A 12817-nucleotide genomic window follows, 5' to 3' on the forward strand; every position below is an offset into this window, starting at 1 on the left:
TCATCCTTTGCAAGGCCACAGGAGACAAGAAGTCTGACACATAGTCAACACCTAGAGACGATGGTACAGGAGTATCTCCAAGTAAACATTGAAGCCATGACTGTGTCACTGGACCCTTGCTCTTTTTGGGCTTCCAATCTGGATAAATGGCCGGAGCTCGCCACTTACGCCTTGGAGATCTTGTCATGCCCCGCAGCCAGCGTTCTGTCTGAACGTGTGTTCAGCGCTGCTGGTGGTGTGCTGACAGATAAGCGCACGCAGCTCTCCACTGATAATGTAGACAGACTCACGTTCATAAAGATGAACAAATCATGGATCCGAAACGACTTTTCTACCCCTGTGTCATCCTGGGGAGAGTAAAAGCTTGATGATTGGTTAAAATCACCACACCAACCGTTTTAAGCTTTCAAATTACTAATCATGTTTATCTGTATCTTGGCTGGAAAATTATTTGGGCTTTGTAGCAGTGTGCAGTATTGATTCTATTAGGCCATCTATACTAAGCTCCACCAGATTTAAAATTACTAATCATGTTTATCGGTATCTTGGCTGGAAAATTATTTGGGCTTTGTAGCAGTGTGCAGTAATGATTCTATTAGGCCATCTATACTAAGCTCCACCAGATTTAAAATTACTAATCATGTTTATCTGTATCTTGGCTGGAAAATAATTTGGGCTTTGTAGCAGTGTGCAGTACTGATTCTATTAGGCCATCTATACTAAGCTCCACCAGATTTAAAATTAATAATAATTTTTAGCTGCATCTAGCCCGGAAAAGAATTTTGGGGCTCCGAGATGCGCAAGACACATAAGTGCCTTCTTGCTGCACTACCTGCAACATGACCCTCAGATTGTCAGAATTCGAAGTAATCCTGACTACTGGGTTGCCACACTCTTAGATTCCCCACACTCTTCGATCAACCTTTTCATTTTAATAAAGACCAAAAAAATGGTCATTTTTGAAATTATAAGCATTAGCAGGTTATTAGAAACTGAAATCAAACAGTTTTCAACTCAAAACTTTATTCTAGGTTATGTTACATTTGCACATAGGACCCCTTGTTCGAAAGGAGCTTCTGAACTCTCTCGTCCATTGAATTTGTCAGGTTTTGGATGGTTTCTGCTTTAATTGTTTTGCATGAGGACAGAATACCCTCCCAGAGCTGTTGCTTAGATGTGAACTGCCTCCCGCCATCATAGACACTCCTTTTGATGATGCTCCAGAGGTTCTGAATGGGGTAGAGGTCAGAGGAGCATGGGGGTCACACCATAAGTTTGTCCCCTTTTATGCCCATATCAGCCAAAGATGCAGATGTGTTATGTGCAGCATGAGACGGTGCATTATCATGCATGAAAATGATCTTGCTGTGGAATACACGGTTCTTCTTCTTGAACCATGGCAGGAAGTGCTGTTTGAGAAACTCCACATACATTATGGAGTTCATCTTTACCCCTTCAGGGATCCTAAAGGGGCTAACAATCTCTCTCCCCATGATTCCAGCCCAAAACATTACTCCACCTCCTCCTTGTTGGCGCTGTAGCCATGTTTGCGTGGGGTGTCCATCAACCAGCCATCCTCCACTCCATCCATCTGGACCATCGAGCGTTGCACGGCACTCATCCGTGAACAAAACAGTTTTGAAATCAGTCTTCATGTAATGTTTGGCCCACTGGAGCCGTTTCTGCTTGTGTGCAGTGGATAGAGGAGGTCGACAGGATGGCGTACGCACAGCTGCAAACCTCTGAAGGACCCTGCATCTTGTTGTTCGGGGGACGTTGGAGGCACCAGCAGCTTCAAAAACTTGTCTGCTGCTATGACAAGGCTTTTTTGCCGCTGCTCTTTTAACCTGACGTAATTGCCTGTAGGAAAGAGTCCTCAATTTGCCCTTATCAGCACGCACACGTGTGTACTGTGAATCAGCTACATACTTCTTGATTGCCAAGACACTTCATCCTGATCATCGCACAATGTTGTAGTCATGCCTTGACCTAAACACTCCACAATTTGTTGCTTCTCAGCAGCCGACACATCCTTTTTCTTTCCCATTTTGGCAGAAAATGTAGGCTGCTTAATAATGTGGGACAGCCTTCTTAAGTAGTCTTGCCGTTCATTGGACACACCTGCCAAACTAATTAGCACAGGTGTCTGCAATTGCTTACGGTGATATAAAGAGCCCTGACACACATCACCATCAATGAGTTTAACTGACAAACAAACAAATTCTTCCCTTATCACTCCTAAACACTTTTTGCATAACAATTTGGAACACAGTGTACATGTACTTTTCCACAAAACACCAGTGGTTCACGTAGTGAATCTTACAGTTCTAACTTGCCAACCGTGGTCTGTATGGAGTTGTTCAATAAAGGGCCCAAAATTAAGATAACATAGACGGGAGAGGTCTCTATGAATAGGAATTCCTAAGAATTTGATACCCTGTGAGGGCCAGGCAAAGGGAAAGTTGGACAGGATGGAATCCTGCATGGATTTGGGGAGGGAGACATTGAGGGCCTCAGACTTCGCTGTATTGATTTTAAAATTTGACCATGTAACAAAGTGATCTATTTCAGCCATAACAGCCTGCTGATGGATATATGTGATTGACATCATCAGCAAATGCAGAGCACTTGTACTCGGTGCCTCCCACCTCAATCCACCTAATATTGGGGTTATGGCGAATTGATGAGAGCAGGTGCTCCGTCACTAGGATGTATAAGAGAGGGGACAGAGGACATCCCTGCCTTGTCCCGTTGGTGATTATGAAAGGTGATGAAAATGTTCTGACTCGCCCCCTGGGCCTTGGGACATCCGGAGCCGGACCCTTTTTGGTGGATGCTGGTGGTTGTAGTCTCCGTGGCGGCGACCCGGTTCCGTGGCTCAGGGCGGTCAAACCAGTGGCGGAACTATTTATGTGGTTTTGATGTTTAAATGTCCGACTACGCCACCCGTGGATTGCGGTCAGCGTGAACCGCCGCTGCAGGGCAGACCGCTGAGGCTGGTGTTGTGGGTGCAGCAGAGCGTAGCATAACTCCCTACGGGAGGAGTATAGCCTCAGGGCAGTGTATGCGGAGGATGGGGGTGATGGTGCAGGGCAGCAGCAGTAACGACACGGAGTCAGTGATGCAGTCCAGGGCCTTTACTCACAGTTCTTATTATCCAGACCACTTCTGCAGGTAACGGCTGCCCACGTCGTACTGTGCTCACCAGGTGAGGGGCTCAGACAACTCCCAGATAACTTTGGAGCGCTTCACAGGACCCCCTTTGTGTGTCCTTTGTCTGGCCTTTCTTACCAACCCTTCTGTCCGGCTGCCTCGGGCCTCCTCTTGGTAAACTTGGCGCCAGTTTCCCTGACCCTATGTGGTGCCCTCCTAGCGGGTGTAGCGAGGGGCTGCGCCACATAAAATGTCACAGCCTCCGGTTTCTAGCTGAGGGTCGTTTCCCGCCTCCAATAGTTTCGGGGACCGGTCGCCCCCTTTGGCCTGACCCCTCCACGCAGGTGGATTTGGGCGTGCGGTGGCGACTCGCCCGTCCACACCCCTGGGATCCCTTCGTTCCTCGTTCCTGGAGCCTTTTCCGCTCCTCTTCCTTCCTTCTCCCTCTTCCAGGCCTGGGCCTCTGTTACTAGGCCCGCCTCTGGAGCAGGGCTCATGCAGAGCCCCTGCTCCCTGTCACTTCTGCTCAGACTTCTCTGCACTAAACTAAGATGGTGCCCACCTTTTATACTCCCTTCTCAATGCACCCAGGAACTGCTTCCTCCCTGCTCCTGCACTAAAGGGTTCCCCTTCCTCAGTGTTCCCTCCCCCCACTCCAGCCAGGGACAGGGACTGTCGTGCCCATCTCAGGGGCATATTGGTCGCCCTGCCCCACGGCAATGTGGTGTAATGCATGCAGGTGTCGGGGTCCTGATCCACACTCCATCCTTACCTGAGAGTGAGATATCACACCTCTGGGTGAGGTGCAATACCTCTGCAGCAACTGAGCCCTCGGGGTGCTACAGTTCCATTTATCTTCAGCCTAGGTGATGCATTGCGATACAGGGCCGTGATTTTGGCTATAAAAGGGTCCCCTAGACCCCTACCCCAAGCTTTTTAAGAGAATCATATATGGCGTGCCAGGAGACTCTATGGAATGCTTTCTCAGCATCCAACGAGAGTATCTAATTACAAATTTTTAACTGCATCTAGCCCAGGAAATACTTTGTGCCTAGTAGCAGTGTCTGCTAGTCAGCGGATTATCCCGACTGTTAAGCAAGCTACACCACCTGTAGTTTGGACACTTAATTTTTTCAAAGGAAATGCTTCAGGACCATGGGATACTCAGTGAAGAGCATCAGGAGGCACCCCAAGGCATAGGGGCTGGGACTGGCAGTAGGACGCCTTGCGGTGGACAGCCGAGCTCGATCCTTATAAAAGCTTTTTAACTGCAGAAGCTTTAGTGGACGCTACTGGAGCTGGAATTACGCGGCTGCTGGCATGAGACTTGCCCTTCAATAGATCCTTGTAAAAGGATTTAAAGTGTATTCATTCAAATTAGAGAGACAATTTAAATTAAAAAGCTTAGAGCTGCCTCCACCACAGGGGGGCTCGCTCGACCCACCAGCGGACAGGCACCAGTATTGGGAGAGGGGGGCTGGCCGTCAGGGTCCACCGCGGCTCTGGCACAAACGGAGGTGGCACGGGCAGGAACGGACTGGCCGTGTCGGCTTCTCACTTTTTGGATTTTAGAAGGGCATGACATGCCTATATCTGTGTCTCCCCCTCCTTTTACTCCTCCACCTCTTTTCTTTTCGCATGACTATATGTACTTGTTACTTTTCCATGTGTTAGTTATGTCTTCTGAGCTGTTTGTCAGCTTTTGGACACCTTTGAAGGTGTTTTCTATGTGTTTCTATGTGTTTTTGTTTGCCTGCCATTGGTTTTAACGGTGTTCGAAGTTGTTCGACGAACAGTTTGACGAACAGTTCGGCGAACACAAGGGTGTTCGACGAACCGAACTCGAACACTACGGGGGTGGCTCAACACTAGTCCCAACATGGAGCTGTTGACACCAATCCTTCACCTGGGTTGCAGGGTCATTATCCTCCACTTCATCTGGTGAGGCTAAAGACTCCGCCTTGTGAATGCAGTTGTTATTTACAGCATGTAATTTGGCAACAGTGGCATAACGTGGCAATCTGACCTCATCTTCCCCACAATTGAGAAGACGGACGGGCACCCTCCCATTACGTACATCTACCACTCCCCTGGCGGTTAAGAGCATGGGTCTGTGCTCGGAGCAAAGGGGTTCTACTACCACCTGGTAGCTCTGTCCTCTAAGACCTATAGTGGCTCTACACCAGATGAGCATTTCACTCTTTGACGGTATGACAATGGGTATGGGGTCAGTCACCCGCACATTACCGATTTCACCGTCTGTTAACCTTACTTGCTGTTGATACATTAGGACTCGGATCTCCTTCTGCAACACCCTCCTCTGTCTTGGTCTGGCAGTGTCAGCTATCTGTTGGAGCAAGAACACAACTTCTCCCAAACAGTTACCAACAATGTTAGTGCCAAGTACCATATACGTATTGGAGTCATCAGGATCAGTCTCTACTACAATTAGCCCTGGTCCTTCAGCTCCACTCTCCCCACCTTTACAGTCACATTCTTAACCCCGATTAGGTTAAGGGGGAGTCCATTAGAGGCATAAACAGAAAGATTTGGAGCTGGTGGATGTAGGTCGTCCATGGACCAGAACTTCTTGTATAGGACATCAGGCATGATGGTTACCTGAGATCCTGTGTCCAGCAGAGCGTGCGTCGGGATCCCGTCCAACACAATGGACAGGAAAGGTCTTCCTCCGACGAACCTGTTGTACCAGTCTGATGGGCCTGGTGAGTTTACTCCTGGGTGTCGGCCCTTGGCCCCAGGGTTTTCTCATTTAAAGGACAATTCTGGGCGGTGTGTCCGGTCTTGCGGCACCGGTAGTAGGTAGAGTCCTTCTGTGGACGGCGCTGGTCACTGGACCTCGTAGAGGGTGGTGTTGGCCTCCTCCTCCTTCGCATCCAGGGGACATCCTCAGGACTATCGGCTAACAGAATTTTCCCTCCTTCCTCGGGCTCCGTCCGTAGCTGCAGAGCACTCACCACAGTGGTCAAGGTTTTGCTCAACTGACGTACTTCAGAGCACAGACTGTCCAGTTCTCTAGGGGATGTTGCTGGAACCTTGGCTTCAGCAGCCACTGGGGAAAAGGTGGGTGTAGCAGGCACTGGGGTAGCCCCACCCTGGTAACATTGGATGGCATTTGTTTCCAGGGGCTGAAGTCCTTTTATAGCCATGTCCTTAAGATTATCAAAGGTGGCATCTGGATGGTCCAGGGACCACCAACGCACAGTCCTGCTCTCCTCTTGAGACCTCAGTCCCCGGACAAACTGTTCCTTCAGCATTTTGTGTTCATCTTCTATGGTGGTTGGACTAACCTGTTTCAGAGCCCGCAGGGCCCCCTGTAGATGCCAGGCGTAGTCCCGAACATTGTCCTCCGACTGTTGGGAACAGTTGTAGAACCTCATCCGGGGGTCTGCCTCAGTAAGATCCTCAAAGACTGTCTGTAGCTTTTGAAATATTGCGGACACTGACTCCTGGTCTGTGGCCGACCATATTTCCCCTTCCCGTTCCGCAGCACCAGTCAGTTGTCCCAATACAACAGCAGCTCTTTGCTTGCCTGTCATAGAGTACATATCTAAGATACCGCATATCTTCCGTTTGAATCCAGACAGGGTATCTGGTTTGCCGTTGTACTGGGGGAGCCACTTTGCTCCAGGAATATACAGTAAAGTTATAGGAATGACAGGGGTTACAGGCGCTGCTGGTGGAGCGGCCGCCTCGGCCTGCCCGGCGTCGGGCGAGGGTTGAACATCAGGGATGTTGGCTGTTCGTCGGACATTCTGGTGCCCCCTTAGCCAACCGTGGCCTACCTTCTAGTTTTTCTTCCGGTAGGCCGGGCGAGGGTTGAACATCAGGGATGTTGGCTGTTCGTCGGACATTCTGGTGCCCCCTTAGCCAACCGTGGCCTACCTTCTAGTTTTTCTTCCGGTAGGCCGCAGCTCCGCAGATGACGGTCGTCTTCAGGACCTTGCATCGCTCGCGTCCTACGTCAGAGCGTTCAGCGATGTTCCTTTCAGGACCTGGCGCTTCCTGGTTTGACGTCGAGGCGTGGGGCTTGTCCGGGACTTCGTGCTCTTTTGCAGGTACGCCCCTCAGTTTCCCGCGGTTACGCCCTTCTTCTCGCTCGGCGGCCCAACAATGGCGGCAATCTTCACCACAGTCAAATATACAGTTCACTTTAATAAAGGCGCACAGTACCCGGTGGCAACGGGCACAACACTGCGGCGTTGCAGCGGGCTCGGAATCCTGTTCGTGATGCTAGGAGAGATGACTAGCCCAGGGGATGCGGATGACTCGGTACCCGGGCCTTTGCCTTGGGGATGTCGCGGTGGTCGGCTCCCGGGCCCGTACCCTGGGGTCACTCTTTAAAAAGGGTGGATAATAGGTTTCTTAGTTTTATAACAGTTCGTGACGCCACCTGTGGCTTCTGGTGAGAATCACCAGCGCTGCGCAGTCCACTGAGGCTGATGATAAGGCAGCTCGATGGTATAGCTCCCCACAGGTGGAGCTAGGCCTCAGGGCAGCGTATGTAGGGGGGATGCAGGACAGGCGAGACCCAGCCGGGTCAGAGCAAGAACAGGGACAGACACGATAGTCACTTCAGTACCTTTTACTGATGGAAATTCAGGCACGTCCCGGAGCACTGTAGGGTGAAGGGTGCATTTCAGGATCCTCCCCAATGAGCGGGTGTAGGGCCTCCTGTTTCTTGCCTCTGTGTAGTAAGTTTCTGACCTGCCTGGTGCTAGGTCTAACTTTGTCTCTGTCCTGCGCTGGCTGACCTTGTGGTAGGGCCTTTTCTTGGAGTACACGCTCCTCAGCTTGCGGGGCCTATGTGTCTCCCGGCTCTGTTACGTATCAGCACTTTAGCGATCCTGGGACTTGCAGTTCTCCAGGGATTTTGGTTATGCCTTACTGGGTCGAAGATATCTCGGTAAGCTTCGGACCCGGTGTCCGTTAAAAGCTTCGGGGTGAGCTGGTTAAGATCCTCTGCCCCCCCCTTATGTACTAACTCTCCACTCGCCTTCGGTCAACTCGGGCCCTCACTAGGCTGTACACACTAACGACAGCTTTCCGCGCTTCACCGATCTTATGGCGCCGGCACACCTAATGCTCACTATTCTGAGCTATGACTCCACTGAGCTCGACTCTGTATTCAGATGTATACTAACTGAACTCTCCAGAGGAACTACTGAATCACTGAGCTCCACTGCAGACTGACCTTGCTTTGGCTCATCTCCTGCAGGAACTGAACTGCCTGGCTCCACCTTCCCTATTTATATCCCTAACGGGCTCCCTCTGCTGGTCTGAGGTGGAAGGTGGAGATGTGTGAATGTTTATGGGGGCCTCTTGTGGAGGAATCCATCAATGCACTCTTCTATGATCTGTGATACCAAGCGCAGCTGGGCGTCACACCAACCTAACTCTCAATGGACACCATGTATTCCTTAATTTCTCCTGAGGTGTCACTCCTGGAGAATATGAACAGTTGCTGCTAGGGTCCTCCTTAGATGATAGCCAATCGCTGGGGGTCACCATCTTAGACAAAGGATAATAACATATAAAAACTAACAATACTTGTGCAATAGGACGTACCTGTGCCACCAATATCCCTCATTCACTCAATCCAACACACAGGGTCCATCCAGAAAGTAGAGATATGAGGAGCTCTTTGGCGGGTTCGTCACTTCCTTCATCAAAACTGCTTTATGTGCCCCGCTACATGCAAAACTAGAAAAGTAAGTCAGCCTCCAGATCTGTAATTTCATGACTACAGTGTTCCTTCTTGGTGACATCCAGGCAAGTGGCCAAAAAAAACAACAGACGACAGCCGACACAAACAGCCTTAGGCAAATGACCTTTTAAGTCTCAAAATGTGTTATTGAAAAACATAAGCCACTAGGAAAATTAATAGCAAACTTTAAGAGGTGCAATAAATAGGTGATACTGATTGGTTCCAGCATCAAGAAACCAAGTGCGTAACCGGACGAAATGCGGAAGTATTGTCTACGGCACCCAGGAGAGGATCGGACGCGAATGGCTGGTGCTGGTGTTGGTAAGTTATGCAACCTCTATAACTATGTCTCGGGGAAATTCACCTTTCCTCACTTAAAGGGTTGATGCTGGCCCTGGTGGCCATTGGCTGCAGCTAAATTTGTTGGTTTAATTATGGAAATAGAAAAGTCTAATTTTAACAAACAAGCAAAAACAACTAAGAGGTAGACCCATCCAGGCTGCAAATAAAATAGCCTTACAAAGGGGCAGATAACATTGCTACACAGGAGGGAAAATAATAGGGCTATATAAAGGGGATTATGGTAAAAATAGTTTTACAATACCATTCCCTTTATTCTGTATATATATATATACACTGCTCAAAAAAATAAAGGGAACACTTAAACAACAGAATATAACTCCAAGTGAATCAAACTTCTGTGAAATCAAACTGTCCACTTAGGAAGCAACGCTGATCGACAATCAATTTCTCCTGCTGTTGTGCAAATGGAATAGACAATAGATAGAAATTATTGGCAATTATCAAGACACCCTCAATAAAGGAGTGGTTCTGCAGGTGGGGACCACAGACCACATCTCAGTACCAATGCTTTCTGGCTGATGTTTTGGTCACTTTTGAATGTTTGTTGTGCTTTCACACTCGTGGTAGCATGAGACGGACTCTACAACCCACAGAAGTTGCTCAGGTAGTGCAGCTTATCCAGGATGGCACATCAATGCGAGCTGTGGCAAGAAGGTTTGCTGTGTCTGTCAGCGTAGTGTCCAGAGGCTGGAGGCGCTACAAGGAGACAGGTCAATACACCAGGAGACGTGGAGGGGGCCGTAGGAGGGCAACAACCCAGCAGCAGGACCGCTACCTCTGCCTTTGTGCAAGGAGGAACAGGAGGAACACTGCCAGAGCTCTGCAAAATGACCTCCAGCAGGCCACAAATGTGCATGTGTCTGCACAAACGGTTAGAAACCGACTCCATGAGTGTTTTATGAGGGCCCGACATCCAAGACGGGGGTTGTGCTCAGAGTCCAACACCGTGCAGGACACTTGGCATTTGCCACAGAACACCAGGATTGGCAAAGTCGCCACTGGTGCCCTGTGCTCTTCACAGATGAAAGCAGGTTCACACTGAGCACACGTGACAGACGTGACAGAGTCTGGAGACGCCGTGGAGAGCGATCTGCTGCCTGCAACAACCTTCAGCATGACCGGTTTGGCAGTGGGTCAGTAATGGTGTGGGGTGGCATTTCTTTGGAGGGTCGCACAGCCCTCCATGTGCTCGCCAGAGGTTGCCTGACTGCCATTAGGTACCGAGGTGAGATCCTCAGACCCCTCGTGAGACCATGTGCTGGTGCGGTTGGCCCTGGGTTCCTCCTAATGCAGTACAATGCCAGACCTCTACAAGTGCTGTATAGATATGAATATCCACTCATTTTAAGGACCAATCACTGATAAAAGTGGAAATATATATATACATGTAAAAAAATATATATTTTATTAGTCCAATAAAAAATATTGAAGCTATATTCTATATTTTATATTTTAATCATATTCACAGATGATGATTCTTTACTGTACGAGCAGTGTGATTATGGATTCTTTACTGTAAGAGCAGTAAGACTAAGCTATTCTCTGCCACATGATGTTGTAATGGTTAATTCACTACAAAAGTACAAGGAAGGTCTGGATGCCTTTCTTGATTAATAAAATATTACAGGTTATGGGCACTATAATCTGTGATGGGGTGTTTATCCAGGGAACTAGTCTGTTTGCCATATGTGGAGTCGGGAAGGAGTTTTTCCCCTATTATGGGGTAATTACAATCTTCCTCATATGGTTTTTGCCTTCCTCTGGAGCCACATCTTAGAGTATGGGTTGAACTCGATGGACTTAGGTCTACTTTCAACCTTAAAACTATGAAACTATATTCCACTGTAGTAGAAGGTTTTGCACTATATAGTCTAATATATCACTCTGTATTAGGTATAGAGTGTAAGAGATGGTTCATCAGAGAAAAGATATAAAGAAACTGAAACACTCTCCCTCACGTAATATTATCCACACTATTGCTAGTATATAGTGTTGAGCGAGCATGCTCGACACTGCTCGTTACTCACCCGAGCATCACGCTACTCGGGATGTTCGGCGAGCACCGAGCATTTCCGGGTTACTCGGGCGGGAGCTCGGGTCTCCGCCCTGCATGTTTGGCGCTCTTTACAGAGCCAATGAACATGCAGGGATTGCCAGTCAGTCACTGTAATGCCGCAGCCATGTTGTTTGTGGGCATTACACTGATTGGCTGGCCGCACAGCGTCACCTCGAGTATTTAAAACCGGGCGCCACCATCTTGTGCACAGTCGCTCCGGATCAGCCAGTGTAGGGTCAGTGTTGCTGAGTTAGGGAGAGATTTATACTGTGAAATAGGTAGTGTAGGGTCTCTAAAGCCTGCCAAATCAAACAAACAGTCCATCTCGGGACTAATATCCATCCCAGATATCAGGCAGGCAGGCAGGCAGGCTGTATAGGAGACGCAGTGGTTATACCAGAAAACGCTGCATTACAGTCCTGTGTGCTCCTGTTGGTCAAATTGCTAGACTTATCCCGCCGATCTCAGGGGCCAGGAAAAATTTTTTTTTTTTCATCTATATCCTGTATTTTTTTTTTCTCAGTCAGACTGTCCAAATACGCGTCTTATTAACCTTTTGGTATCACCCCCCCAAAAAAAATAATTGAGTGTGTCTGTGACTGTTCAGACACAAATATATCTGTTTAAAAGAGTCTGATGTAGGCCAGAAAAATAGAACTGTGGATTTGCAGTTCCCCGGGTCAAATTTCTGTATTATCCAGTTTTAGGCATTTTTTGCCGTAAAAAAAACTGTAATAGTATCTCCCTGACTGGTCAGACACCAATATATCTGTTTAAAAGAGTCTGGTGTACACCACATAGCTATAACTGTGGTTTTGCAGTTCCACGGGTCAAATCTCTGTATTATCCTGCTTTTGGCATTTTTTTCCGTAAAAAAAACAGTAATAGTGTCTCCCTGACTGGTCAGACACCAATATATCTGTTTAAAAGAGTCTGGTATAGGCCAGAAAAATAGAACTGTGGTTTTGCAGTTCCACGGGTCAAATCTCTGTATTATCATGTTTTCAGCATTTTTTGCCGTAAAAAAAACTGTAATAATAGTGTCTCCGTGACTGGTCAGACACCAATATATCTGTTTAAAAGAGTCTGGTGTACGCCACATAACTATCACTGTGGTTTTGCAGTTCCACGGGTCAAATCTCTGTATTATCCTGCTTTCGGCATTTTTTTCCGTAAAAAAAAACAGTAATAGTGTCTCCCTGACTGGTCAGACACCAATATATCTGTTTAAAAGAGTCTGGTGTAGGCCAGAAAAATAGGACTGTGGTTTTGCAGTTCCACGGGTCAAATCTCTGTATAATCCTGTTTTTAGCATTTTTTGCCATAAAAAAAAACAGTAATAGTGTCTCCCTGACTGGTCAGACACAAATATATCTGTTTAAAAGAGTCTGGTGTAGGCCAGAAAAATATAGCTGTGGTTTTGCAGTTCCACGGGTCAAATCTCTATATTATCCTGTTTTTGGCATTTTTTGCCATAAAAAAACTGTAATAGTGTCTCCCTGACTGATCAGACACCAATA

General features: G+C 48.0%; 1 protein-coding gene across 2 annotated transcripts in view; it reads left to right on the forward strand.

The window, feature by feature from the left end:
- Positions 1-9045: 9045 nt before the first annotated feature.
- The window catches only part of LOC141272144 (uncharacterized), a 327412-nt gene continuing 323640 nt past the window's right edge, over positions 9046-12817 (forward strand). The window contains exon 1 of one of the 2 annotated variants that reach the window (XR_012321979.1): positions 9046-9199. The gene's annotated coding sequence lies outside the window, so the exon portion shown is untranslated. The remainder of the gene's footprint in view (positions 9200-12817) is intronic. The other variant, XM_073682510.1, reaches the window with a different exon arrangement.

Source organism: Phyllobates terribilis, unplaced genomic scaffold (genome assembly GCF_046119375.1).
Source record: "Phyllobates terribilis strain yellow unplaced genomic scaffold, ASM4611937v1 Scaffold_5__5_contigs__length_657084704, whole genome shotgun sequence".
Taxonomy (NCBI): Eukaryota; Metazoa; Chordata; class Amphibia; order Anura; family Dendrobatidae; genus Phyllobates; species Phyllobates terribilis.